Source organism: Mauremys mutica, chromosome 6 (genome assembly GCF_020497125.1).
Source record: "Mauremys mutica isolate MM-2020 ecotype Southern chromosome 6, ASM2049712v1, whole genome shotgun sequence".
In the NCBI taxonomy this organism is placed as follows: Eukaryota; Metazoa; Chordata; order Testudines; family Geoemydidae; genus Mauremys; species Mauremys mutica.
In genome coordinates, this window is record NC_059077.1 from 6245287 (window position 1) to 6271120 (window position 25834).

The window sequence follows — 25834 nt, forward strand, 5'->3', positions numbered from 1 at the left end:
AAAATTAAGAAATATTGTATCATAAGAAATCTGTGGCCATGCCGGACTTTGTGGCTGCTGCTCTTTCATACACATGAAACATCCCAGGGGCAGCAGGGATACAGCTCAGACACCTCTGCTTTAGAAGCACAAGTCCCTAACGTTTTAGGAGCAGGAGGATCTCCATAGTCAATAGAGGGGCTATGACACAATGTAGCCATTCTGAAACCATCCAGCCGGAGGCATCAAGTGCCCATAGGCACACCCACCCGCCAATTCATTGCACTCGATCTCAATTCAGAGGGGTTGGATTCGGCCCATGGTAAAACAAAGGTTTGGGTTGTCAACCAGGATCTGAACTGGATGGCGATGCTGGGTTTTGAATCCCTCGGGGGCGTGCACGTGTCTAGGCCCGCCCGCATTCTGAGTGTGTTTGAGTGCATGGCCGTGTGGCTGGCTAATGACAGCGGGGCAGTAAAGGGCAGAGCTCTGCCCATCCCAGCATTTCCTTACTGACACGAAGAGGTCTAGGTCTCTGACTGGTCCTGTCTAGTCGAGCCGTCCCTTACCGGCATCATTTTTTGTCCTACCCCTCTGCCTTTGTGCCTAGCGTCAAGGTTCTTTTTCTTCTTTTTAAGAGTGTTTTGGGTTCTTCTGCATTTCATTCAAGGGACTGAACAGGCTCCCAATAAATGCCACACCAAGATCGACACAAGACGCACTAAAAACTTTCTTCCGTTGCCGCTGCTGCTAACACGCCCTACTGGTTCGCAGCCTGTGTTTGGTTCCCCTGCCATATAATCTCCCAGCTGCAAACAAGAGAGCAGGACAGCTATGACTAGCAATCCCCTATAAATGATTTTGTCCTTGATGTTTGTTCTCACTGGAGAGGTGCCAAATTCCCTGCAACGAATTTAGGTACAGGTGGTAAATAGGCTTCTTGGCCACTGTGCAGGTAATTCACAGGTAATTTGCTGCTCATGCCAGGTTTCTACCCATGGAGAAAACAAAACTGCTCTAAAAAAATGGTCAGTGGCTGGGTATGTTTGATTACGATGCAAAGTGGACAAATGAGCTATGTTCCTCATTCGAGACACATTTGATGCCTCCAAAATATTTCATTGCTTTCTGTTGAACAACAACAAAAAGAAGTGTTTCTTTAAGCGTGGACCGGGGCTACATTGCATCCACTTGCATCAGGGTCGGGGCGACACCTGGAACCTCCCTGTGTGCTTCCCAGTGCAATCAGTTGCATTTCTTTCATTCAACAGCGTTTGCTGATATGTGGAACAAAGACATGGTCCAGAGCCAGCTGAGGTCAATGGACTTCAACTGGCTTTGGGTCGGTCCTATGCTTCTGGCTGATCACATCTGGGCCCATTCCTGCAGCCCTTCCTGAAGGATAGACTCTGCTCACAGCTCCAGTGGTTAAACCCAGAGCCACTCCACTGAAGTTATTAGAGTATCTTTGAGCATCTGCTGGTGTAATGGAGAGCAGAATGTACCCCAGTGATTTGGATGGGAGTCCTGCCTGAGTAAGGACTGCATGACTGGGCCCTGTTTGTTTATTTATACTTCCTAGTTGCATCATTTTTATTTAATGATTTAATGTATTATTATTAATTAGAGATATAGACTTAGGTTAGCTGGGGTTCAGCGCTGAGGATGAATGAGGACTGAGGATTCTTCCCAAACTGTTCTCACAAGGTTTTGGCCCTGAACGGTGTCTTTCAAGAGTCCCACCAGCTCAGATAGGAGACATCTCAGCAGGTCAGCTGTGCTCATGAGACTCAGCTGACATCTCATGAGAAAAGCTTTTCTTGTGAGATCTCAGTCACTTCCAAATGGGAAATGGGTAGGGGGGGGGGCTTCTAGTTTTGGAGCTGACCCTCTGCAGAAAGGAGAGGGGCAGGTGTGGATCCAGGGCTTGAACCTATGTGAAATACAAACAACCACAATCCATTATTCGCACGGCTCTACCTACAACAAAGGGCCAGGAGATTCTGAGCCTGGTTCACCTCTCACTGCCACCTGGGTTACACAGGTGACATCACACTGGCTTCAACTGAGCTGCTCCTGATTTATAGCAGTGCGAGTGAAACCAGAATCAGGTTGCTACCTCTTCAATTCCTGAGGCCATGTCTACACAGCCAGGGTGTGAATCTAGAGTGCACCAGCTTGGCGTGCACTGACATTCCATGTGGACACTGCTCCAGCTCAGCTTAGCATAGTGCATTTTCAAGAAGTAGTAGTATGCGAAGCGGCACTTTCGCTGCGCTGTAGCAGTGTCCACATAGGATGTTTCTACACTGGAAGCTGGTGTGCTGTAGATTAACACCGTGGCGTGCCATGCAATCACTCTCTCATAGACAAGCCCGTAGAAAACAATTGCTCTGCTTTTTCATCTGACATGAGAGCTAATCCACTGCCAGAAAGCAGATAATATTCCAAGGCCCGATCTTTCATAAAATACAACCACAAACTCATGTGTCTGGGGTTGGATTCCTGATGACCCCACAATTTCTTTTGGAGGGTCTGATGAGGCTGGTACTAGAACTGGTCAGGAATTTTTCCAACAAAACTTTTTCTTCATCAGAAGATGCCAAGCCATCAAAACTGAAACATCATGGAAAAAGGCTGATTTTGACACGTTTTTGGACTCAAAAAAGTGTAGGGAAAGAAAAAAGGGTTCGAAATTGTCAAAACAGGTAGGGTTTTTGATATTTTGAAAGTGAAAAAAATACAGTTTACTGGTTCAGAATGACTTTTGAAATTTAAGCTAATTATAAGTGAACAAAAACCAAAATAGAAATACTTCATTCTGAAACAAAACAAAACTTTTCAATAATGAACCCAGTTTTTTTTTGGGAGGGGGGGAGATTTTCAGTTTGTGAAAATTCTCAAGATTTGGACTTTTCATCCCAATTTGGGATGGGAATTTCTTTTTTCAAATTTTCAAAACTGTTCAGGGGATGGGAAAGCTGTTTCCTGCCCAGCTGTGGTAAGCTCTGCTTTCTGGCTGGTGAATCCCAGTAGATGCATGTCATTGCCAGCACCTATCCAGAGCTTAGCAAGGGCAGCTAAGGAGAAACTCCACCCCTCCTCCGATATCCCCCTCGCTCTGCTCCTTATCTGATTTCTTTCCTGTGCAGATTGCATGATAATTGCCTCATTTGGAGAGTAATGTGACAAAGAGGGAAAGATTAGATGCATGAGTCTAGAAGCCACAAGATGGCATTATAGAGCAATTAAACTCAGAGCCTGTGCTGTAATTTTTTTTTCACCCCCCAAGAATAAAGGAGAGAACCCTAGAAGCTGATTTGTGCTCCCTAGCAAAGGGGACAGGTGCTTTGGAGCAGATTTCAGCACATCCACTATCCCTTCTGTTGATGGTCTCACCTGTTAACTGTTATTTAACATTTCCAAGATTTCAGAGCCCATCAGGACACTGAAGAGGGAACACACTGTTTCATCTTGAGCTTTGTTTTCTTTAAATCCATCCCTCTTCTTTCCTTCTTTGTGTGTGTTGCGTATAAGCTTATTGTGTGTGTGTGTGGGGGGTGTTGTGCAGCTGCCACCTGATGAGTGGATCAGCTGTGTAATGTATACACATGCATGGGATAGTTAAGCCCTGCATGTGGTAAGGTGTGTGTGTGGTGTGTTAGTGTAAACGGCAAGTGTGTATAGTTCATGTGTATAATACAGGTGTGTGCAACAAGTACTGTGTGTAAGTGTGTCTGTGTGAGGGTGGGGAAGGGATCTAGTAAACAAACTGTCAGTGGAAAGCTGTGTGTGGTGTACTGTGGTTTAGGAATGTGTACAATGTATTATTTTGTCTCTCGTGTGGTGACTCACAAATATGTAAGTGTTCCTGTGTTGTGGTTGGCCGTGTGTGTCAGGGCAGATGTGTGTACTCTGTGTGTGTCTGTGGTGGGGTGGTATCTGGGCCTGTGATGGGGTGGGGTGCGTCTGTGTTTCAATCTTTTGTGTGGTAAGCCGTGTGCCTGTGTCTGTGACATGGTGGGGGGCATGTGTGTGTCAACGTGAGTGTGTGTTTTTTCCAAGCGTCTGTGGTGTGTATGCTTGTGCACATGTTGCAGTGATTGTGGGGCAGGCTACGGTTTTTTTAAGCACTCTATTTGCAAAATCATGGGACACTGCGACAGTGAGGAAAAACAACAACAAAATGCATTCGGTTGTTATGGCAACTAATGGCCTAAAGGGGAAAAAAATAAGGAAAAATCAACCCCCTACTTGACTTTCCCTGAAGCTCTGAAGAGCCGGCTGCACTCACCAACATCACTGGGCCACTACTGAAATGTGACATATGCTGGTGCATTTTGGTAAATAGTATAATCAGGCCTCTTCATTTAACACCTCACATTGTTACAAACTAGTGCAGGGAATGAATCAAGACTGATTCCTCGGCTTCCTGCAAATGAGACAAAACACAGACCAAGTGCACTTTAGAATCCGATTGCTTTGAAATAAAGGCTGCGGATCACCATCTCTCTCTTAAACGTACACATCTTTTCTCTTTCTAATCATCTGAGCCGCTCCTTGTGGGTTGCTACTGAACAAAGACATGAAAAACTGCTAATGTGCTATTTATTTTGCGTTGGTCATTGCAAGGTGTGTGTGGAAGAAGCCATCTTTATTAATTTATTATTATTATTAGTTTAGTATAATGGAATTAGAGAATCACAGGTTTTTGAAATGGAAAAGACATATTAAGTCACTTCATCCATGCCCCCAAGATTGCTCCCTATCAGATAGTTTCTAGTGCTGTATCATTTTAATATTATTATGTATTCTTTGTATTGTGGTAGCACTTACAGGGCCCAATAAAGGATCAGCACCCCACTGTGCTAGGAGCTGTACACACCTTCAAGTAAAAAGCTGCCCTTCTCCAAGAACACTTAAAATCATTGCAATAAACGTGACTATGATTAGGCCGCTGAGACCACTGACTGTTGTGTCACTGATTCCTTGTACCCCTCTGTGTATCTCGATATGTTGTCATAGGTTCTGGAATTAGGGGGCCGGGGGTGCTGCCACACCCCCTGGCTTGAAGTGGTTTCCATCATAGACAGGGTTTACAGTTTGGTTTAATGGCTCTGAGCGCCCCCACTATATACATTATTCCAGCGCCTGTTGTCTCTTGTCTTACATTTTGATTGCAAGCTCCTTGAGGCAGGGTCCATCTTTTTGTTTTGTGTTTCTACCGTACCCATCGCAATGGGGCCTAGGTCCAAGGGGCTCCTAGGTACTAGGAAAAACAACAGTACCATCCCCAAATACAGTACCGTACCTACAGTACCATCCCCAAATACAGTACCGCACCTACAGTACCATCCCTAAATACAGTACCACACACCTACAGTACCATCCCTAAATACAGTACCGCACCTACAGTACCATCCCCAAATACAGTACCGTACCTACAGTACCATCCCCAAATAATAAGAAGTAATAATAATGTAACGATGAGCGACAGACAGAGCAAATCAGCAAAGGTAGGGTGGCACAGTCACAGTGAAATGATTGCTTGGTAGACCTTAGTGGGTGTTGGGCAAGAAGCTTCTAACACTTCCCTTGAGCGATCCAAAAAGCAAAGAACACACACCGTACCATTGTGAGGTGTGTGACTTGACTAGAGAGAGAGAGATGGAAAGACACTTAGCCAGCTGGTCGGAAGGCAGAGTATTGCAGGCGATTGTTGTGGAATACTGTAGTACTAGAGGAGGACAGATTAGAGAGATGGAAAATCCTGAGATAGGTGTGAGGAAGGAAACATACTATATAATTCAGGATGCAGCCAAGCATCCAAAGGATGGTTGAGTGGGTTAATAATGTCACAGCGACATAATCAAATTAGTAATGCTACCTTGGCTATGTGCTCGAGTCCATCAAGGCATTTACCTGGTTACGTTGTTAGAAACAATGCAGACTGAAAAAATAAACCCTTCACAGCCTGGCGCTATTATGTAAACTTCGTCACTGCGGGGAGATGGGAATTAATGGGGCAGAAATTAAGCCCTCCTAATTGCCACACTGCTTAACTGCCACATTGTCAGCGCCCTGACGGCCTTTATAGCACGACGCACAGATCAGGGTTTACTTGTTCTGATCTACATCCTAACGGCGGGAGTGAAATCCACGGCTTGCTGCCTGTGACAGCCTGTCTCGCATTCAGCAGTACAGGGACTGCTCGACAGTGGAATGCACTTGTGAGGACAGTTCCACTAAGTGATGCTTATTTGAATGAAACATAATCAGCCCCGTGCCTACCCCAAGCGACAAATAAAGCCGTGCCACTAGAAAGGACTATCCCTTCTGGAATCCAGAGATTTAAATGCAGGGAGGGTGCGGGAAGATCCTACCACAGTCCTGGGATGTAAATTCCCTACCACAGGAGACCAGAAGGAGTTTGTGTCCCCTACCCCCGTCCCCCTCTTTCAGAGCACAAAAAAAGGCACAGCTCTTTGCAAGATAAAGGCGGCTAATGAACGGTCAGCAAGATTATCCCCTTCCTTAAAGAAGCCGTGTAGAGAGGGGGGTAGGAAGATGGAGAAAATACCCTGTTCTTGGACAGTGATAGTGACTGCACTTAAATGATATATTCAGAGCCTAGGCACCCAAATGGATATAAGAGAGAGAGAGAGAGAGAGAAAGGGTAGGTGGGTAGGAAGGTAGGGAGATTAGATTATATTAGACTAAAGGACAGATAGATTTCTTGTACAAGACCAGAAGTCCAGAATAAAACCAGAACCTCTCTTGTAACACTAAAAAATATTGTAGGAAAGGAAAGGAAACAGAAACAACAACAAAAAGGCAAGCACTTCCTCTGGGGTACCTGGCATTGGCCACTGTCGGTAGACAGGATACTGGGCTGGATGGACCTTTGGTCTGACTCAGTATGGCTGTTCTTATGTTCTTAAGGCATTGATTCCCTAAGGAGATGGTTGACTATGGATATTCTTATAGTTTCAACTAGCTCCTGAAGCTGATACCTGGGTTGAAATTCCCATATTGTGTCCTAGTGATATTAAAAATAATACTTAAAAGAGAATGGAGGGGAAGGGGGAGAGAGAGACTTTGGGGGCTATAACTTCAAATTCTCCTCACCCCGAACACAATTTATCGCAGGCAGTGGAATGAGATGGGGTGTTAGAATGACTGCTCTGCTCAGCGAGGAAGACCCTGTGGTCCACCCCCTCCCTTCGGGACAGCAGGAGGAGAATGAAAGAAATGCAATTCTCACCGTTCCACTTCAGTGAGGAGGGATGGCGGAGGTTCCCCATGTCCGTCTGCAGCCCGCGGGGCTCGAAGACGGGTCAGGGAAAGAAATGAAATGGAAAAATAAAATGAAACGAGGCTTAATCCAAAAAGCAAATGTTTGCTGGGACAAAGGCACTGCAGGGGTTGTTATTTCATAAATTGTATTAATCTGGGCAAATAGTGCTTCAGAAACAGGACCCACTTTGTTTATGTTCAACCCCGGCCTTTTCTCGTCGCCCCTACCCCCAACCCCTGATGCGATCCAATCCTCACACTAACCGCCCATGATTAGAGAAGGAAATTTGGAATTTTCAAATGAATATGAATAAAAAAAAGAAGTTGCAAAATGTACTGTGCTGCTTCAAGTGCCGTGCCAGGTGAATTAGAGGCAATTCCTCCTGGGCTGCTAGTCGGTGTTTGGGGTGCTGATCTCTTCCCCGGCAGTCCTTGCTTGCATGAGTAATCCTCACTCACTCCAGGTGTGCTGCTGAAGCCGGTTGGGCTAGGTGGAGTGCAGATTACTAAGGGAGGGTTGCAGGACAGGGCCCATGCTTTGTGAGAGGATGGCAGACTTAGAGTTAGCCTATGAGTTGAGATAAGCATCCAGGCATGGGAGGAAGAACCTGTCACTACACCTCTGCCTGGGCTACCTGGATCGTGGGCTCAGGCATGATGGAGTGAGTGTGTGACGGGTGCCCACTGACTCCCTCTCCACAGCGGGTGGGCGGTGTCTTGGCTCAGCTCCAACCCTGAACTCACTGACCTTGGTTGCTGAGCCATCAGAGGAGGGCAGGGGAGTGCATCATCATCATCTGCCACAGGAATAAACCAGGAGCGAATTACCACCTCCCCCCGCCATTCCTTGGAGCAAGGAGGAAGCAGAGAAAGAACTGGGACTGCTCCTGGGATAGTGCTATTTACCCCTCATCCATTACCCCGGGCTGTGCCCGAAGTCACTCTCCATCCCATATCCAGGGGAGCCCCTCACTCCAGCCCCTGCCTGTTCCATCCCAGCTGAGAAGTAGGGTGAGAGCATGTTTTTTTCCCAAGCACAGTCACAGGAATTAGCACAGTCAGAAGGGTTCCGGCCCCCTCCAGCCTTCTGCCTGTTGTTAGAGCTCCACCATGGTATCGAGGCACCTTAGGCTCCAGGTGTCTAGGTGCCGATTGTCATTATACGGCCACTTGTCAGACTATGCCTTGCAGTAAAAGAACATGCTCCTTGCATTGTAACTGTGTTTTATCTCTGTAGTGACGATGCTGTAACAGGAACAACACAGGCGAAAGCAGCCCCGTCTCCTACAAATTCTGAGTCAGGACGATTCCGGGGGAAGAAAGCTTTATGGCTTGTTATCCGATGAAATCTGCAAGACCTATTCAGGAGCTGAGCTGGCGGGGGAAATTCTTCTGCCTAATTTCAGAGTCACCAGAACATCACGGACTCGAAAATTTCAACTCTCATGTTATTGAGTTCATGTTCCGATTCAGAGAGGTAGTGAACAAAGGAACAGAGAAGTGTGTGTGTGTGTGGGGGGGGGAGACAAAAACAACAGGGTGAAAAACAGAGACTGTGAAAGGTGCCAGAGTGGAGAGAGAAAAATCCTAATGAAAAAATACCCACAGTACTTACCTATCCATCCATCCAAATCTTATCTAGCCTACCAATTACCAGCGCTTGGTGTCTATAAATTATACGAAGAGGTAGGGGTTTTGCCAATCCACATACAGCACACAGAGTTCCCTCTTTAGCTGGGGAAACATATTTTTCAATTTCAGCAACCTCAGAATGAGCTAAATTGCAGGAAAGAAAGGTTGGCAAACTCCATCTGGTTTTTGAGAAAAAAACAGAAAAGATTCCCCAAACCCTAGAACTCTGGGCAATGTCTGCAAAATCCTGATTTGTGCTTACTAAGCCCCCTGCCCCCACATGAAGGGTTTACCTTCACTGCATCATTAGCTTGAGCTATAACTTGGGTGTTGTCCCTAACCCGACACCCATCCACACACACAACTCTCCAGCTCAAGTTACGTGGTGCTTTAAGCTCGCGCTGACTGGCTCATGTGTCTCGGCCTGTAGGGGGTGGTTGTGTTTGAACAATGGGAATGCAGCAATTTGAGTTCCAACTCATCAACTGCTAATCCAATCAGTCTGCTAACCCAGCCACTCTGTGTGGCTCCAGTGTTGTGTCACAGCGTGGCCACACTCAGGCCTGGTCTATACTGGGGGTGGGGGTCGATGTAAGACACACAACTTCAGCTACGGGAATAGCGTGGCTGAAGTCGACGTATCTTATTTCGACTCACCTCCCGTCCTCACGGCGCAGGATCGACGGCCATGGCTCCCCTGTCGACTCTGCTTCCGCCGCTAGCCCTGGTGGAGTTCCGGAGTCAACGGGAGCGCGTTTGGGGATCGATATATCACATCTAGATGAGACGCGCTATATCGATCCCCGATAGATCGATCGGTACCCGCCGATCCGGCGGGTAGTCTGGACGTACTCTCAGGTATAACTGCCTTGCGTGTGAAGGGGTGCTTGCGTTGCGGGCACGCTAGCTTTAATCTACCTAGCGTGGGTCACAATAGCAGTGAAGACACAGCAGAATGGATCCTGGCACGGGCCAGCAACCTGAGTACGAACCTGTCGGGCTTGCACTTGGGTGGCTAGCCTAGGCTGAGTCCTGTGCCACCGCGTCTTCACTGCCATTACCCGCACTAGCTAGATTATAGGTAGCGTGAATATGCCTGTCCATGCTATTGTTATACCTAAAGTTACATCTACGTTTGGAGCTGGGGGTGTGATGTGTTCATGCTAGCTCTCATCGGGCCATTGTGCTAGGAACAATCGTGCAGCTGCAGTAACAGGCAGCATTGAGGAGGGGCATGGGCTGGCCACCCTGGGCATGTACCCACACCACCCAGACAGGGTTGTACTCAAGGTGGCTAACCTGTACCACCACAAGTCTCTGCCTGTGCTACCATGGCGACATCACTATGCTATAAGCTACCTCAATCAGAGCTGGGGGGTGTGTGTGTCCATGTGATTGGGGAATCGGACCCCTAGCTCCATGTGTAGAAGTAGCCTTCATCTGTGGTGTAGATGTACCCCAAATCCACTCTCGCTGCCTCACAGAGCTGAGAGAACAAATGCTTTTTCCGGTTCGATGACTGAACTAAAAAATCCAAGGGCAGGCGATCATTTGGAACCCAAACTTCTTTCTTTCTTTTTTCTGTTTTTTTTTCCTCGATGAAAGGTAAAACGGGAACATTTTCGCTTGGGTTGGACAAAATGGTTCAAAAGTCCCTTCACAATGACATTTCCAACACAAAGTATCCACCTGAGAACAACATTTTCTCAATAAAACCGTGTGCACATTTCCAAAATGTTTGTTTTCAGGCTTTTTCCTGGCTGAAACTAGCCACTGAATTCAACCCAAATTTGTGAATCGTTTCAGGGCCCTGGAAAATGCCAGTTTTGGCAAATGTACTATTTGCAGGAAAAAAAGTTGTCCCGCTCTACTCCTAGCTTAGCTGCAGTGCAGCAACTCACTGGTGCAGTGACGCAAGCTCATAGTCTTCACCTCCTTCAATGGTCTAGTTACAGGAGATTCAGTTGTAGGATCAAGGCCTGCCTATGTGGTAAAAGCTTTGATTTCATCAAGACCAATATAGGACACTTACAATGAAATTAGAAATCCAGAACCCAGGGCATTCTTTTAGTGTCTTTGCAATGTCCCAGGCACTGACCCTCTGCTTAGCTCATTTTTGGCTCTGTGGATGTGTGGCTGGGGTGGCAGGAAGGAGTTAAACCGTCCCTTTCTCCCTAGCGCCTCTGCTCTGTTTAGTAAGTTGCAATCCATAGCTGAAATTTTAGCAGCCGCATCAATATCTCTATTGTGCCTTCATTAGCTCATGATCTCTAAATAAGAAGCAGCCGGGCCCATAATGCATTATGCAGCATTGTTCCTCCTGACATAAACCACAGAAGTGCCATTTCCAGGAGAGGCACCGGGCTCTCCTCACCCAGCTCCAACCACAAAACCCACTGCAGTTTAGTTTGAAACGGGTGCTTCCACTCCTCACACACACCTGGCTCCAAACATACAGGAGGTGGCTGATTCATCCTGCGTGCGTTAGGCTACAATATTACATTGCTGGAAGCAAAGAAACCCCTTCATCATAGCGCTGATTAGGCCAGTGGTCTGTTTTCTCTCCAGTACATCCCATTAAGAGCAATCCCTGAGCTCCAGCGTCATCCCGCATTATTGTTTGGGTCACAGCACTGCACGTGGGTGGTTTGGTTCGGTTGTTAGTGTCTGGTCTCCAGCCCAGCTGTAATTAACCTTCAAAGAGCCATTGACACCTTCTGAGAGAAGACCGGCAGATCACAGTTGCAGGATGGAGAGGAGAGCTGGGGATACATGGTCCCCTGTTCTACCCCTGCCCAGCAAAAGATGCCCCGCTGCTGGAGATGGTTGTTCTCAGCAGCATCATGCTCCTCCAAGCCCTTCAGGGACACGGTTTAACTCTGACCATGTGATCATTAATGTATGTTACCTCTCCTCACTCCACTGCACTAAGAAACTGCCTAAGGGCAGGGAGCCCGTGGTAGGCATGGGCAGCATGGCTCCCCACACACGGTCTTAGCTCAGGGGAGCTGCAGGTTCTGGAATCCAAACATCCTTCCCCAGGGAACATGTGTCCAGAGGGAGGCCAGGACAAACTCTGCCCTCCTGCTGAATGTGTCTCTACACAGGGAAAGCCTGTGTGTGTGAAAACAGAATCTCCTACTCCCAAACCCTCTGCATGGCAACAGCAGTAGCACCATTGGCACTTGATTTCCCCCAGCGCCCCAGGGAGTCTTCTTATGCCCTCCTTATGCTCTGCGGGGCTGCAAAGTGGGTCTCGCCGCTGAGCTTCTGTGAAAAGATCCTCACACCCTCCCCGGCCAAACAACCAAATAAAATAATCCCACCTGCATGGGAAATGCTGCCAGTCTACAGGACAGTTACAGAGACGCAGACAGCTCTGGCGACTATAAAGAATGTCCCATAAAACACAAACTAAACAGGGAACAGAACCGTCTAGGGAAGCCTGATTATTCCACCCAACATGGGAGGGGAGGACAGGGAAGAAGGAAAAGAGATGACAGGGAAGAAGGATAAGGGACTGGGTTTGTATGAGCTGTTTTGGACTTTCCCTTTGAACACATCCCTGGGAACAGGGGCTACTGAACCTGTCGGCCTTTTCATGGGAGCATGTGCTCTGGCTCCTTTCCCAGCCGGGTGGCATCTATGTGCGTTTGCTGAGTTGAGATGTGCCATGGGGAGGAAGGCAGGCTAGGCAGGGAGCACAGTGCATGGCTCAGAGGACTTTACACCACATCGGCAGCAGCAGCTTTAGCTTTTGCATGGCGATTTGTTCAGCCCTAGCAGTTGCTCCAGGGTGGTTGCTTCATTTTTCACCTTCTGTGGAAATCCCAAATGCATTCGGTCCTAAAATGTGAATACAATGTAATGGGAGTTTGTGGGGGCATAAAGTGGCATTTTCGATTTTATGGTATTCTTCTTTTCCCACAAGAATCTGGAAATCAGAGCTGAACAGCACTGGCCAACACTGGGTTTCAGTGGGTTTCACAGCACATTATCCAGCTTGGAGTTCATAAATACCCCCTACTCCTGATACCTCCCAGATACCCATTCCCCACAACTTGTTATGGGATCCTCCCACACCATTATCCTTAAGAGTTGCCCTGGTTCCTATGTCTTCTGGGCGGGATGGTGCAGTGGGCAGAGTTCCCACCACGTCATCCCTGCAAGGAAGTTCAGGGGACACATGGAGACCTCTGCTGCCTCCATGCCTGCAACCAACCAGGGGAGGGATAATTGAATAGCCCCATCTGCTACCCATGCCCACTGGGAGACCTTAAAATACTCCAGCTCCTGAAAACAAGTGGAGTCCAGACTTTTCAAACACTACCCTATGTAGTGACTATTACTGGACCTACTCCTGTTGATTTGGACTTTAGACCTAGTTTTGAGCAGTACCCTCAGCAGGGTCATCCCCTAAGGTTGGAGCGTGAGACACTGAGAACCCAGAGAGAGTTACAGAGGTTGGTGGGAGTGGTCTGCACAGTTCTGCAGGACTCAGTGATGGTAATGAGGCTGAGGCAATAGAGCACTGGAAAACAGCAGCAGCACATACAAGTCAAACCCTGTAGACTGGAGAGACAGAAAGGTGCTGCTAATCCATCTGTAGTAGCATACAAGCCAGTGGATTGGTTTAGCACAGGCTGAGAAATACTAAGCTAAGATAGAGTTATGGTAATGTTCTTTCCACTTGCCCCATTTTATGCTCTCTGCATGTGAAATCCTCCTGAAGGACAAGTGAGGCATGCTCTGTCCATGGTGCTGAATAACCAAAAAGCTACAGCTGGCGTGCACAGACTGTCCGTGGTGTTGAATGATGAAAGATGGAACCTAGCCACATCCAGATCTAATTGGGGTGATTTACAATTATCATGGGTTTAGCTCCAAAAGTTGCCTAAAGTGTCACCTTCTTTTGAATAAGAACCGAGGGGACCATGGAGTGTGTGGATGTGTGTCAGGGTATGGTAACAAATACAGTAAGGAACTGGCACTGCCAGGGTTGCAACCTGATCATTGTCAGGCAGATGGCAGAATCTATGCCTCATGGGAAGTGGAAGGGGAAGGAAAAGAAAAAAAACTGGCACAGAAGGGAAGTGATAGCTCATCCCACTGGAAAAGTGTAGATTAGTTGGGAAACCCAGCTGGAGAATCTTCAAAGGATCAGGAGGGAGACAGAAGACCTGGGTTGGCATCTGCAAGTTTCTCCCAGGCCTTATCTATTGCTTCCTTGATTCTGATTGTAATGATCTCATTTGGATGAGATCACATCCTTAGAAAGGAGACCAGAGATTTCAAGCGTGTGTGCGCGTGTGTGAGTGAGAGAGAGAGCGAGAGAGCTATTTTTCTAAACTTCTTGGAACAAAACACACACAAGGCAATGCCAAAAACTTGAGAAGGAGAGTGGTTACACACTAATTTAATTCCCTAATCCCCCTACTCCTGTCACTGTTTACTCACTGATAAATGTGCAGTAGCTCAGCGAGACAGGCACATTTGCAGAAACTGACAGCCTAACTCAGAGACTATTTACCTAAAGACCATGAATATTAAAACAGGTTTCCGAAAGGGCCCCATCTTGAAGGAGAAGATTAGCATGGGGCCTTTTGCTGACAACCCCCCTCCCCTTTCCCTCTCCATGATGCACTGCTTGTGCAAACACTCCAGATGTAGCACATAGCTGAAGAACCGAAACATTGGAGCCAGGCCTTGGAGCTTGAAATTCAGCTTGAACTTGACAGAGAACACACTCAGCCATGCGAGGAGGCAGTTTTGGGAGAGGGGTGTAAATGACAGACAAGCGCGTCCACTGATGAAAACATTTGGGGAGCATGGGGTGCCTGAATTTCATTACTGAGGTGGTAAAACTGTGCCACAAAATTATGATGGTTAAATGAAGATCATTCTTGGGGGCTGGAGGTGACATGTGGGTTTAATCATAGACCCAGAGTGGACATCGTCATGAGGGATTGTGGTGCAATGGACAGGCCTGAGTTGTGGGAGTCAGCAATGCTAGGCACATCCAGATCTAATTGGGGTGATTTACAATTATCATGGGTTTAGCTCCATTTTCAAAAAGGACTTGCTTGTGGGTGCCCAACACGAGGTACCCAAAAGGGTCCTGATTTTCAGAAAAGGGCTGAGCACCCGTTCTCTGAAATTTGGGTCCTCTCTAAATTGCCTCAGTCTGGGCCTCCAAAAATGGAGGCATCCAAAATGATTAAGTACTTTTGATTAAGTACTCCGCCATATACCTGCGCAATTGCACAGGCCAACATTTCAAAAGCAATGAGAGATGTTCAGAAACCATCAAAAGTAGGCCTTATTGAGAGATTCATTTTGGATTTACAGAGATAATTTTAAACATCCAAGGTTGACATTTTGGGCCTTAGTTTCTCTGAGCCTCAGTTTCTCATCCTGTAAAGCGACCATAATAACGATCACCTCCCAGAGCTGGGAGAAGTTGTGAAGTCTTAATTCATTAACATTTATAAAGTTGTGCTGAGCAACTCCTTGCTCAGGCAAAACTCCCACTGATTTCCCACCTGAGACCAGAGATCTAATTCTTCCCCTAGTTACACCCAGGCAATCCCCCTGACCCCTCTTGATGTTGCACTCAGTACAGGCTCCAGGTCTGAGCCCATTGTTGGAAGGAGCTAAAGACTCAGGACAAAACCCCACCATTTCATCACACATTTCTCCCCCTTAAGCCTGCCTAGGCTTGTTTCCGTCTGTATAACGTCTACTGCCTAGTTCGAAACAACAGAGCTGCTATCTTTTCCCTTGGGTGATTACCCCATAGTCTATTGGAGTAGAATTTCTGTCTCCTGAGTCACTAAGATGCTTTTGGAAAATGTTCCCTAATACTAAAAGAATGGTTTCCGTGGTAACCTATTTGAAAGCAGATTTTTCTGAACCTGGGTTTCACTGACTTTCAGTGAGACTTAGACTCCTAAGTGACCAGGTCACTTTTGAAAATGGGATTTTTAAAACTGTTACCCTTGGTTAATTTCCCTGGCAGGGCTTGTCATGTAAGAAGAATTATTCACACTAATATACAGTGCCCTGCCTCTTCGAAGTGCTGCCCAGACCCTTGAGAAACCCCACAGCTGTCGGGTGAGGCAGGTTTCACACATGGGGATCCGAGGCTCTGGCTAAGGTGAGTCACTGACACAGATGGGATTAGAACTCACTGTCTGGGCCAGATCCTCAGCTGGTGTCAAATAGCAGCACCCCAATGAAGCAATGCTGATTTACACCAGCTGGGGATGCAGTCCCTCGTTTGCCAGCGTCTGGGGATTATTCATGCCTGCAGTGCGAGTGGAGCAGGGACGAGGCTGGGACAAGGGGGAGCACCTCCTGCTGATCGCCATCCTGTGCGCACTCCTCCAGCATCCCCGGAGGGACTCCATCTGTCATAGGCCCCTCCATGGGAGCTGCCCGCTGGCATGGCCTGCAGCAGAATACTGGCTTTCCAAAGCCATCACAGGGGGAGGCCCTGTTGTCCGAAAAGCACTTGAAGATCCTCATGGGGAAGTCCACAAAAGGGTTATGTCCACTCACAGATCTGGCCATCAGCTCCTTTTTGGCGATTATCAGGATAGCACATCCTCGCCAGCCATAGAAACGACCCCCTTCCCATCCTCATTCATCCTTCCCTGATTCCACTAGGCTAAAAATACATCTAACTAATCGTCGGAGATGCAGATTAAGTCTCCCTGTGAAGACACTGAAGGCTAGTGAAAGACACCCCCACACCAAGGCTTCAGGAGGGGGCGGGAGACAGGGGAAGACGAGGGTGCAAATGTCTCCTGGCACAGATAAAAATCCTCATTGAGCCTTCCTTGTAGGCTGGATTTAGTATCTCATTAAAAGAAGAGTTTAATTATAACAGGAGCTGCCATTATGAACAGTCTATGATGGGGCAGTAGAAAAGCCTGCGATAAGCGGAATTTCACTAGAGAACATTTCAGACTAAGCCCGGCTTCCCAGGGTACCACAGTGCCCTGCTGACCCGTACCACAGCGCCTCCCTCTGGCTCCGCACCACAGCGCCTCCCTCTGGCTCCCCACCACAGCGCCTCCCTCTGGCTCCGCACCACAGCGCCTCCCTCTGGCTCCCCACCACAGCGCCTCCCTCTAGGCCCCACAGTGCCTTCCCTTGTCCCTACATCAGAGTGGCTCTCACATAGTCTCATCTAAGATGGCTCACTGAGCTCTGCCCCACATAGATAGATAGATAGAGGGGGTGTATGGGGATAGACAGAGAGAGAGAGAGAGAGCGCGCGCGATCCTGCAGGGAAATGGCATTTCCCACTGCCATACAAAAGAACTGACAAGGAAAGAGAGGTCGAGAAAGACTTATTCACAACAGCATAGCCAATTTTTCACACTCCACACCCCTCTAGCACTGGAAAATGCATGCCCATGTCCCTAAACATACTCTGTGTGCGTGTGTGTGTGTTTGAGAGAGAGAGAGAGAGATTGAAGATCAGGCCTGCTGCAGGACTAATACTACATACATGTTTTTAGCAAAAGGTCAGAGGTTAAGGGGACACAGCTACAAGGTGGCGTGCATTTCTATTTGTTTTCCGTGGGCAGTAAAGCGTGCTCAGGTGTCCATACTTGTCCTTTTTGGACACACTGGGCTCTTTGTGGCATCTTAGACGCTACCCTGTTACGAAACCACGTAGCCTTTTCTGTGTCCTTTTCTCTGCTCCTCTCAGCATGCTTATGACTAAATGCAAAACTCACGTCTGGGCGTAGCTTTCCCTCAATAAATCCTTCACAGAGAAAGAGCTAGAGAACCACCCCCTGTCACTCCACAAAGACACTGCCACTCTATCTAAGGCACTTATATGTCTCCCATCCTAGTATCTGAGCACCCCCAATCTTCACCTAGGAGATGAAACAGTTCTATTATTCCCCACATTCCAGAGCGGGAAACTGAGACACATGATCACACAGAACGTCTGTAGAAGAGTTTGGAATTGAATCCAGATGTCTAGAGTCCCAGACTAGCATCATAACCACTGGGCCATCCTCTCACTAACACAAGTATCACCCCCCCCCAACACACACATCCCACCATGACAAAACCTAGAAGCTCACCAGACTTCTCTTCTTACAGTCTGAGAAGTAGAGAGATTGTTACTGTCATTTTTACCTTTAAATACTGGGGATGACTTTGATATAAGGGCAGAGTGGCCATATAAGTAGGTTGGTCAGCAGAGATCATTTTTAAGAAAAGACACAGCATTAAAGATGACTTGTTTATTTAGAAATAGCTAAATACCAAAGAGGCAAGGGGATCCTGTATTTCATAATCTATTTGTAATCACCCGGGGCTCTGTTTCCTTTGACATTACATCCCTGCCCCAGCGCATCTCATAGAGAACTGTTCAGTGGCCGGTGTTCAGGTGGTGTTGGACAAGGCAGCAGAGATCAACCCGACCCAGCCCCTGGCAGGAGTCACTCAGAGAGGGAACATGTGATGCCCACTCTACTGGAAGAGGATCACACAGTGTTTGTAGTGGTGGCATGACTGAGCAGTAAGAGAACTCGAAAACTGACTGCTGTCACCTGAACAGCGCTTGCTCTCCACAATTCATACACAAAAGCAAACCCCAGAATCACACACCTGCCACATACACTGCACAGGCAGCATGGGGGTATGTCTGGATTTGTGTGACTGTTTGTTTGTGCGGTGTATTTTTTGGTGTAGCATTTTACACCCACTATGCACAGGGGATGACACCACCACCTAGTTTTACAAAGCACTTTTCCTCAGTAAATCTCAAACCACTTGCAAAGGAGATCAGTGTCATTGTTGTGATTTTGTGCGCCGGAGGGGAGGGGGTGGCGCTGAGGTAAGTGACTTGCCCAAGGTTATCCAGCAAGCCAGTGGCAGAGCTAGGGAATAGAACCGAGTTCCCCTGAGACCCAGTCCAGTGCTCTATCCACTAAGACACACTGCCTTCCATGATGCTGGTTCAGGAGGCTGGCGGGTATTCAAACTGAACAAATCATCCAGAGAATCATTTATTGGAATATTTTGCTGCTTTTAAATATATCCATATGTTATTCATGAATCATCCTTGAGCAGCTTCTAATTCTCCCAAATGTATTATTATTTGAAATTATGCACTGAGCAATATATGGGAATGATTTCTGGCCTTCAGAGGATCCCATGTCCCAACTTCAAGTTGCATTGGCTAGTGTTGATCGAACCCAAGACTTATGCTATTCTAGTAGTATTTGGTTGGAAAGATGGATTGGGGATCAGACCCAGGTTTGATTTCCAGCTCAGCCACGTAATCCATGTGTGACCTTGGTCAAGGCATCTAATCTCGCCGTAAGCTTAGTCCTGCCTCTTTGCAATGGAAATATTTCCCTCCTTCCCGGGGGGAGAGGTGGGTGTTGAGAGGATATATTTAATCATGATGGTGAGACACTCACACAGCATGAGGAGGAGGGCCATGCAAATATCTACATAGATCAATTGTTTCTGTTCCCTGACTGAATGAGCGCAAGCTCTGAAGTCGTGTTTCCAGTGTGAATGCTTGTGATTAGGAATTCAAAAATTCACCGATCTGTGTATATTCCATAATCGTTCACTATTTCTGTGACTGCTCCTGACGGCCAGCACGTTCACTGCAATAGCCATGGAAAGTGAATGCAAAATGGGCATCAAGACAGTGAAAGCAAGTTCAATCCAAGAGTCACAGCATTTCCATGACGCGCACAGTTCCCTTTTCACAGAGCTCTGCACAACATTCAGACACACGGGCAGGTGTCTACAAAATGATTAGTCTTTTCTTTTTTTCTCTTAAGCTTTCCTGGGTAAGTGGATGGAGTTTATGGTCGCTTCCCCCTCCCAATGTCAAATAAAATAGTTATGAATACATTGAGATGGTCCGGTCAAGCCAGGGGATTTAGACATACATCTTCCATTTGGTTTAATGGTGAATGTGTGTCTAAATACCCTAGTCTGATTTGAAAACCTCAGCTCATGGTCCTCTCCTGCAATGCTGAGATTTTGCATTGTGCTCTCATCCAATTGTGGCCCTAAACTGAAGTTAACCAGCCATGGGATCATTAGCCAACCTTGGGGAATCCTACAATAATGTATTTCCTATACCACCCCCCATGCCCTTGCTATCCCTGCACCATGCTGATCCGATGGCCGTTTGTTCCTGGTACAAGCTATAGTTGGCATCTCCTCCCTCACCACACCCCCCAGAGAAATTCAGTGCACCCCTCAGCCACAAAATGGGCTAGTTCAGTGGTCAGGGTGCTGGCCTGTGACTTAGAAAACCCAGGTTCAGATTCCTACGCTGATCACAGACAAGTCATTTGAGGGCACGTCTTCACTGCAGCTGGAGGTGTAATTTCCAGCTTGAGTAGAAATATTCACACTAGCTCTGATCCAACTAGTGGGCTAAAAATAGTAGTGCACCCGGGCTGGGACAGGCTTGCTGCCCTGAGTATGTACCTAGGGTTTCAGATAGGATCATACTTTGGGTGGCTCGGACATCCTGCTGCAGCTACATTGCTCTTTTTAGCATGTTAGGGCCATCAGAAATGATGCATCCAGCTTATATATACCCTAAATCTCTCTGTGCCTCAGTTTCTGCTCTCTGCAATGTGGATACAAGCACTACCCTTCCTCCCACAGGGGTGGTAAGGATCCAGTGATTGTGAGCTGCTCACTAGGGTAGCCATCAAAAGTTTCTATTACAGATCATCCTCCCTGCCCCATGAGACAAAACTCACAGAGGGGCCAAGCTGCCCAGGCCAGAATCTCAGCTGGTGTAAATCAGTGTAATCCATGGAGATCTGATCATTTACAACAGCTGAGAATCTGGTCCCCCCGATTCTAAGATAAAAAGAGGTAAGCAGGCACAGATCTCTTTCCTCGTTTTCCTCACTTCCTTTCCAGTACTCAGCCAAGACCCGGGATTAAGGGCAACACGTGCAAATATTTTCTTAATAATAATGAAGACGTGGCTGATAGAAATGGATTCTGAAAATAAATGACGATAAGATGCCTCGCTCACCTGCGTGGGGATAAAAGACGCGGAGGCACCTGAAAGTTGAGAGTCCATTACTAAGCATTTATAAAGTAGAGTGCATGCAAATATTTATCCACGTCGCCCTAAAACAGGCTCTAATGTGTCTTAGAGCAACTTATCTGCTAAAAAGCAATTTTCATTAATCACGTATTAATTATTAATAAAGTGTTTGTAAGTGTCACCTTGATTTAAAGTGTTTCTGACTCGAGGTGCGCTCAGATGTTACGCAGGGAGGAGAGCACGACTTCCAGAGCTGAGTCCTTCAGGAGCTGGTGACCTTGGTACACCCCCCTTTCGCCCTCACCTCCCCAGGCTTCTGCGCCTGTTAGGCTTGCAAATGGACTAAATCATGTTTTTGGAAATCACAATTTGTCATTTCGGAAGGAAACTTGATCAGATCCTCTTTCTCCACTCACAAAACCAGGCGCTGGGACTTGGGAACGCAACGTTCAGATGTTTCAATTTATCATTACAGTGGAACCCTGAAGAGATCACATCTGCTAGGACCAGAAATTGGACAAGATCCCAATTCATAAGGCACAGGCTCTGCTCGCTATCCCATTCTTAAACCAGGGACCAATTAGCTAGTCTTATTTACCTGTCAAAAAATGAGATGCTGGCTGGTGGTGGAACTCACGTAAGGACACCACCACAAAAAGTCTCTCTCATCTTTCTGTTAGAAATGGCCTGTTCTAGAAAAATAAGCACATCCAGGCATCCTTCCTTCCTTCTCTTTCTCATCTTCATTCCTCCCTTTCTTTCTCCTTTTAGCGTCCCCCCATTTTCTCTTATCATTCTTCTTCCCCTCTCTGTCTCTGCTTTCTCTCCTTTTTCTTTTCCTGGTCTTTTCTCCAGGTCTTCTTTTCATCTCTCTCTCTCTCTTTCTGGTCCCGTACAAGATTTAATTTTCATCCAGGATGTCTTAATGGTTTTTTAAATTCTAGATGCTCATGACCAACATCTCAGAACAGGACCCGGGTTACAAGGACACATTTTTTCCTTCTACGCTCCAAGATAGGATTTACTACTCGGCAAAGACTAAGTTCAGACCCCTTGAAGGGGGAAAAACTTGAGATTTAAAGCAGACATTATCTGCCTCTCCATGTAGCTTGAATGCAGCTGCTAAGCTCTCCCAGATAGATAATATCATGAGGGCTCCCAAATCGGAAGCAGGGTTAATTGCCTCCATGATCTAGAGTTTGTTTATATAAATAAATAATAATCAAATTCTTCTGAAAAATAAATAGCCTGTGGATTGACTGGTGGAATGACTCCCTTCCCCCACTTCTATCCCAGCCTTAATTTGAAATCCAGAGATGGGATCTCTCAGGGTTAATCCCTATCCAGACCTAACCCATTTCAGACACCGAACAGCAAAGGAATTAAGGAATAAAGCTGATTCATCTCTGCATTATAAGCGAGGGGGGTGGGGAAGAGAATCTGAAAGGCTATTTCTACCCTCTCCTTCCATTGAAAGGACTGCCAGGAATCGAAATATTGTGCTGATTGTCTGCAGCAGCCCCTGATTCCTCAATATTCTCTCTCTTCCAGTGTAACTGGGGTAAAATCCTACCTTCATTTACAGACGGTGACCCCCCCTTCCACCCCGTAGGGTTGCATGGACATAATCCCTCTCCCCTGTTGAGGAACCTTTCCAGCAGAACCAAATGACCCTTTCAGCAATCACCTGTTCAACTTCCGGCACGTGCCTAAATTCCACTGACTTCAATTGGATTTACGTATGGACTTAACCACTTGACTAGACATGGACGTAAACATGGGCATAATAGCGTTGATGAATTGGGGCCCAAAGGAAGGGAGGGGAACAGTGGGCAGGAAGTGGGAGGAGAGAAAAAGCAGGAAGAAGAAAAAAGAGATGGGGTGGAAGAAAACGTAAACGATACTTCCCATCCCAACACACCCCATGCAGAGCCGCTCTACAACTGGGAAGGAAAGTGAGCACAAGATGTATAAATTCCACTAGAACCCTGCCATGCAATCCTTACGTCCATGGGGGATGTTCAGATAAAACAGTGATGGATGTAAACCGATGGATGGATGGAGAGACGTGACCCTCTTCTAATCTTCCTGCCCTTGTTTTCCTTAAAGGGATCGTTTCCATTGCAGACTGGGAAATACCAAGCAGTACATGGGTTTGGTTTTCTTATAATTTCTTGGTCTACTGGAAAAGTCCTATAGAATCTAAGGTGAGAGGAAAAATCATTCGGCTTCTATAGAATTTGATTGGGTGCAATAGACATCCCTGTAAAATCCAACAGAATATATGGAATGGTGCAGTTGGGCTGCTGGAGCTTTGCTGCTGACCACTACTGTCTCCTGGTACTTCTCCATCTGTCTGTCTGCCTATCCATCTCTAGTCTCTTGTCTTATACTGGTAAGTCTCTGGGCAGGGGTGGTCTTTTTGTTCTGCTTTCAGAGTGGTAGCCGTGTTAGTCTGTATCAGCAAAAAGAACGAGGAGTCCGTGTGGCACCTTAGAGACTAACACAAGTACTCCTCGTTCTTTTTGTTCTGTGTTTGTGCAGCACCTAACAAAATGCGGTCCTGGTCCAGGTCTGAAGCTTTTAGAATCATAGAATCAGCATACTAGGGTCAGAAGAGACCTCAGGAGGTCATCTAGTCCTACCCCCTGCTCAAAGCAGGGCCACTATGGCAATACAAATAATAAATAATAAAATACAATTTAACAGAAACACACACACACCATTTTTAAAAAAAACGTAACAGGGATATTTTTCTACAGCAGGGATCTAATTCTTAACAAATGTTATAGGAGGACTTAAAAACAAAGAAGCATCCCTAACATTCTCTATGCAACCCTCATGGACTTTTACCGGTCATTTTACTATTTCCTCCTTTATTTTCTCAGCCGCTCGCCAGCATTCTCTGTGCTTGTTCCTTTGCTTCCTTTTCGTCTCTAACACAAAGACCGGGTTGATCCCAGCTTTGGCCCTGGAAATGTCAGGCTGGAAATGTTACTCTTGGAGTGATTTGCATGCATTACGAAGTGACAGGTGACAGGCGCACACAAGCTCGGCTAATAGATGATTAATGATGTGATCTTGGCCAGCACTGTTGACTCGTTTGCCTGCTCTTCGGGAAACTTCAAAGGCAGCTGGCATTTCAGTTGCCTTATGACAGGTGTGTGTGTGTGTGTGTGTAATTGTTTACTCGATATGTGCATTGCATAGGTGGAGGTCGAGTGAACAGGTCAGTGTGTGCGAATTCATGGGGGCATGTTTGCAGGGCGATGAGTGTGTACATATGTGGGTGTATGAGTGCTCACATGTATCTTTGCGTGTGCATGTGAGCACCTCCTAAATAAATCTGGTTCCAATTTGTTACTCAGATCATCTCAGGAATCTATATTCTGTGTAAAAGGTTTACTAAGCCCCGTTCGGGGTTATGGTCTATAGGAGTGAAGCAAACTGTCTGGAATTTTAATCTGGATCGAGAGAAACTACCCCGAATGCAAACAGTCTGTTTGGAAGGGAGCCCAGTAGCTTGCAACCAGCACAGGAAACAAAGACAAGGCAGGGCTGCAAAACTGGGCTCTGGATTTCAAGTCCCCTCTCCTTCTCCCCCCACAAAGCTTGGGAGGGTGTTGATTTGGGCTGTTACAGAGGTAAGGGTTAGTGGTGAAATCTGGATTTGGATTCCAAACTCATTCAAAGTTTAAGGCACCATCTCTAATTGATATGTCATCAGTCTGGAGATTAAAGGGAATCTAGGTAAAGACGTGTACTGGGAAAATATCCCTAGACCGATATTCCACAACACACAGACATTCCAACCTCTTTTGTCTCCAGTGTTTGACTCTAAAATCTTTGCGCCACGTGAAAACATCAAGAAAACCCTACCTTGTACAAGCAGCAAAGAATCCTGTGGCACCTTATAGACTAACAGACGTTTTGCAGCATGAGCTTTCGTGGGTGAATACCCACTTCATTTCCCCTCCGGCAAACATGAATCAACCGAAGACCCTGAATATGGGAAGTTTGCTTACAAAATAAAAGTTGTGGCCGACAGTTTTGAGTATGGACGCATCAAATGGGTCAGTTATAGTAAGAACTGGTTCCGCCTCAGTCGTGAAACAACTTTTTTGCAGTAGTTCAAAAAAGTTTGGATTAGGATCTCTCTTTGTACCAGCTCAAATACAGGTTCCCAAGTCAGATCCACCTAAGGAGACAGTACTGCATGATGCTGTTAAGCTACCATCCATTTCACAGAGGACCTGAGTATGCCAGGACACTTTGACATTACTCTTGTGATGGCTACCATTTTGGCCTATACACCAGAGATTGAACTGGGTATCTCCAGAGCTAAATCTACACAGACTCACATCCTCTATTGATCAGGCACAAAGGGGTACCTGTAATGCTCACTGACCAGTGGCTTCCATGCTTCCTCTGGACAAAGGAAGCTTGCCCTAAGCACCTGAGGTCTATATCAATTTGAAACCCAGCCAAGCCTCCACTTATGTGATGGATGCCATTTTGACTGCCATCAGAGACTCAGCTGAGGACCTCCACAGCTAAATGCACGAAGCTGTAGAGCTTGAACCAAAGAAGCAGCCTCTACACCCATGACAGACTATAACAGATTGACATCGGCAAGTGAGTTACTCAGCAAAGAGGATTAGCCTTGGGTCTGAAATCATCCCTTTTCGTATTGTCCTTCCCCCAAGCCCACTCAGTTTTTTGAACCAATTTAAAGAGTTCATAGAATCATAGAATATCAGGGTTGGAAGGGACCTCAGGAGGTCATCTAGTCCAATCCCCTGCTCAAAGCAGGGCCAATCCCCAACTAAAGCATCCCAGCCAGGGCTTTGTCAAGCC

At 46.8% G+C, this 25834-nt stretch overlaps 1 protein-coding gene and 1 long non-coding RNA gene across 12 annotated transcripts in view; one reads left to right on the forward strand and one right to left on the reverse strand.

The window, feature by feature from the left end:
- LOC123372768 overlaps positions 1–9070 on the forward strand; it is a 58897-nt gene extending 49827 nt beyond the window's left edge. For both annotated transcript variants that reach the window (XR_006580442.1, XR_006580440.1), the window contains one exon: positions 8513–9070. This is a non-coding gene — a long non-coding RNA (uncharacterized LOC123372768). The remainder of the gene's footprint in view (positions 1–8512) is intronic.
- CELF4 (CUGBP Elav-like family member 4) overlaps positions 1–25834 on the reverse strand; it is an 860161-nt gene that overhangs the window by 458948 nt on the left and 375379 nt on the right. The window lies entirely within an intron of this gene.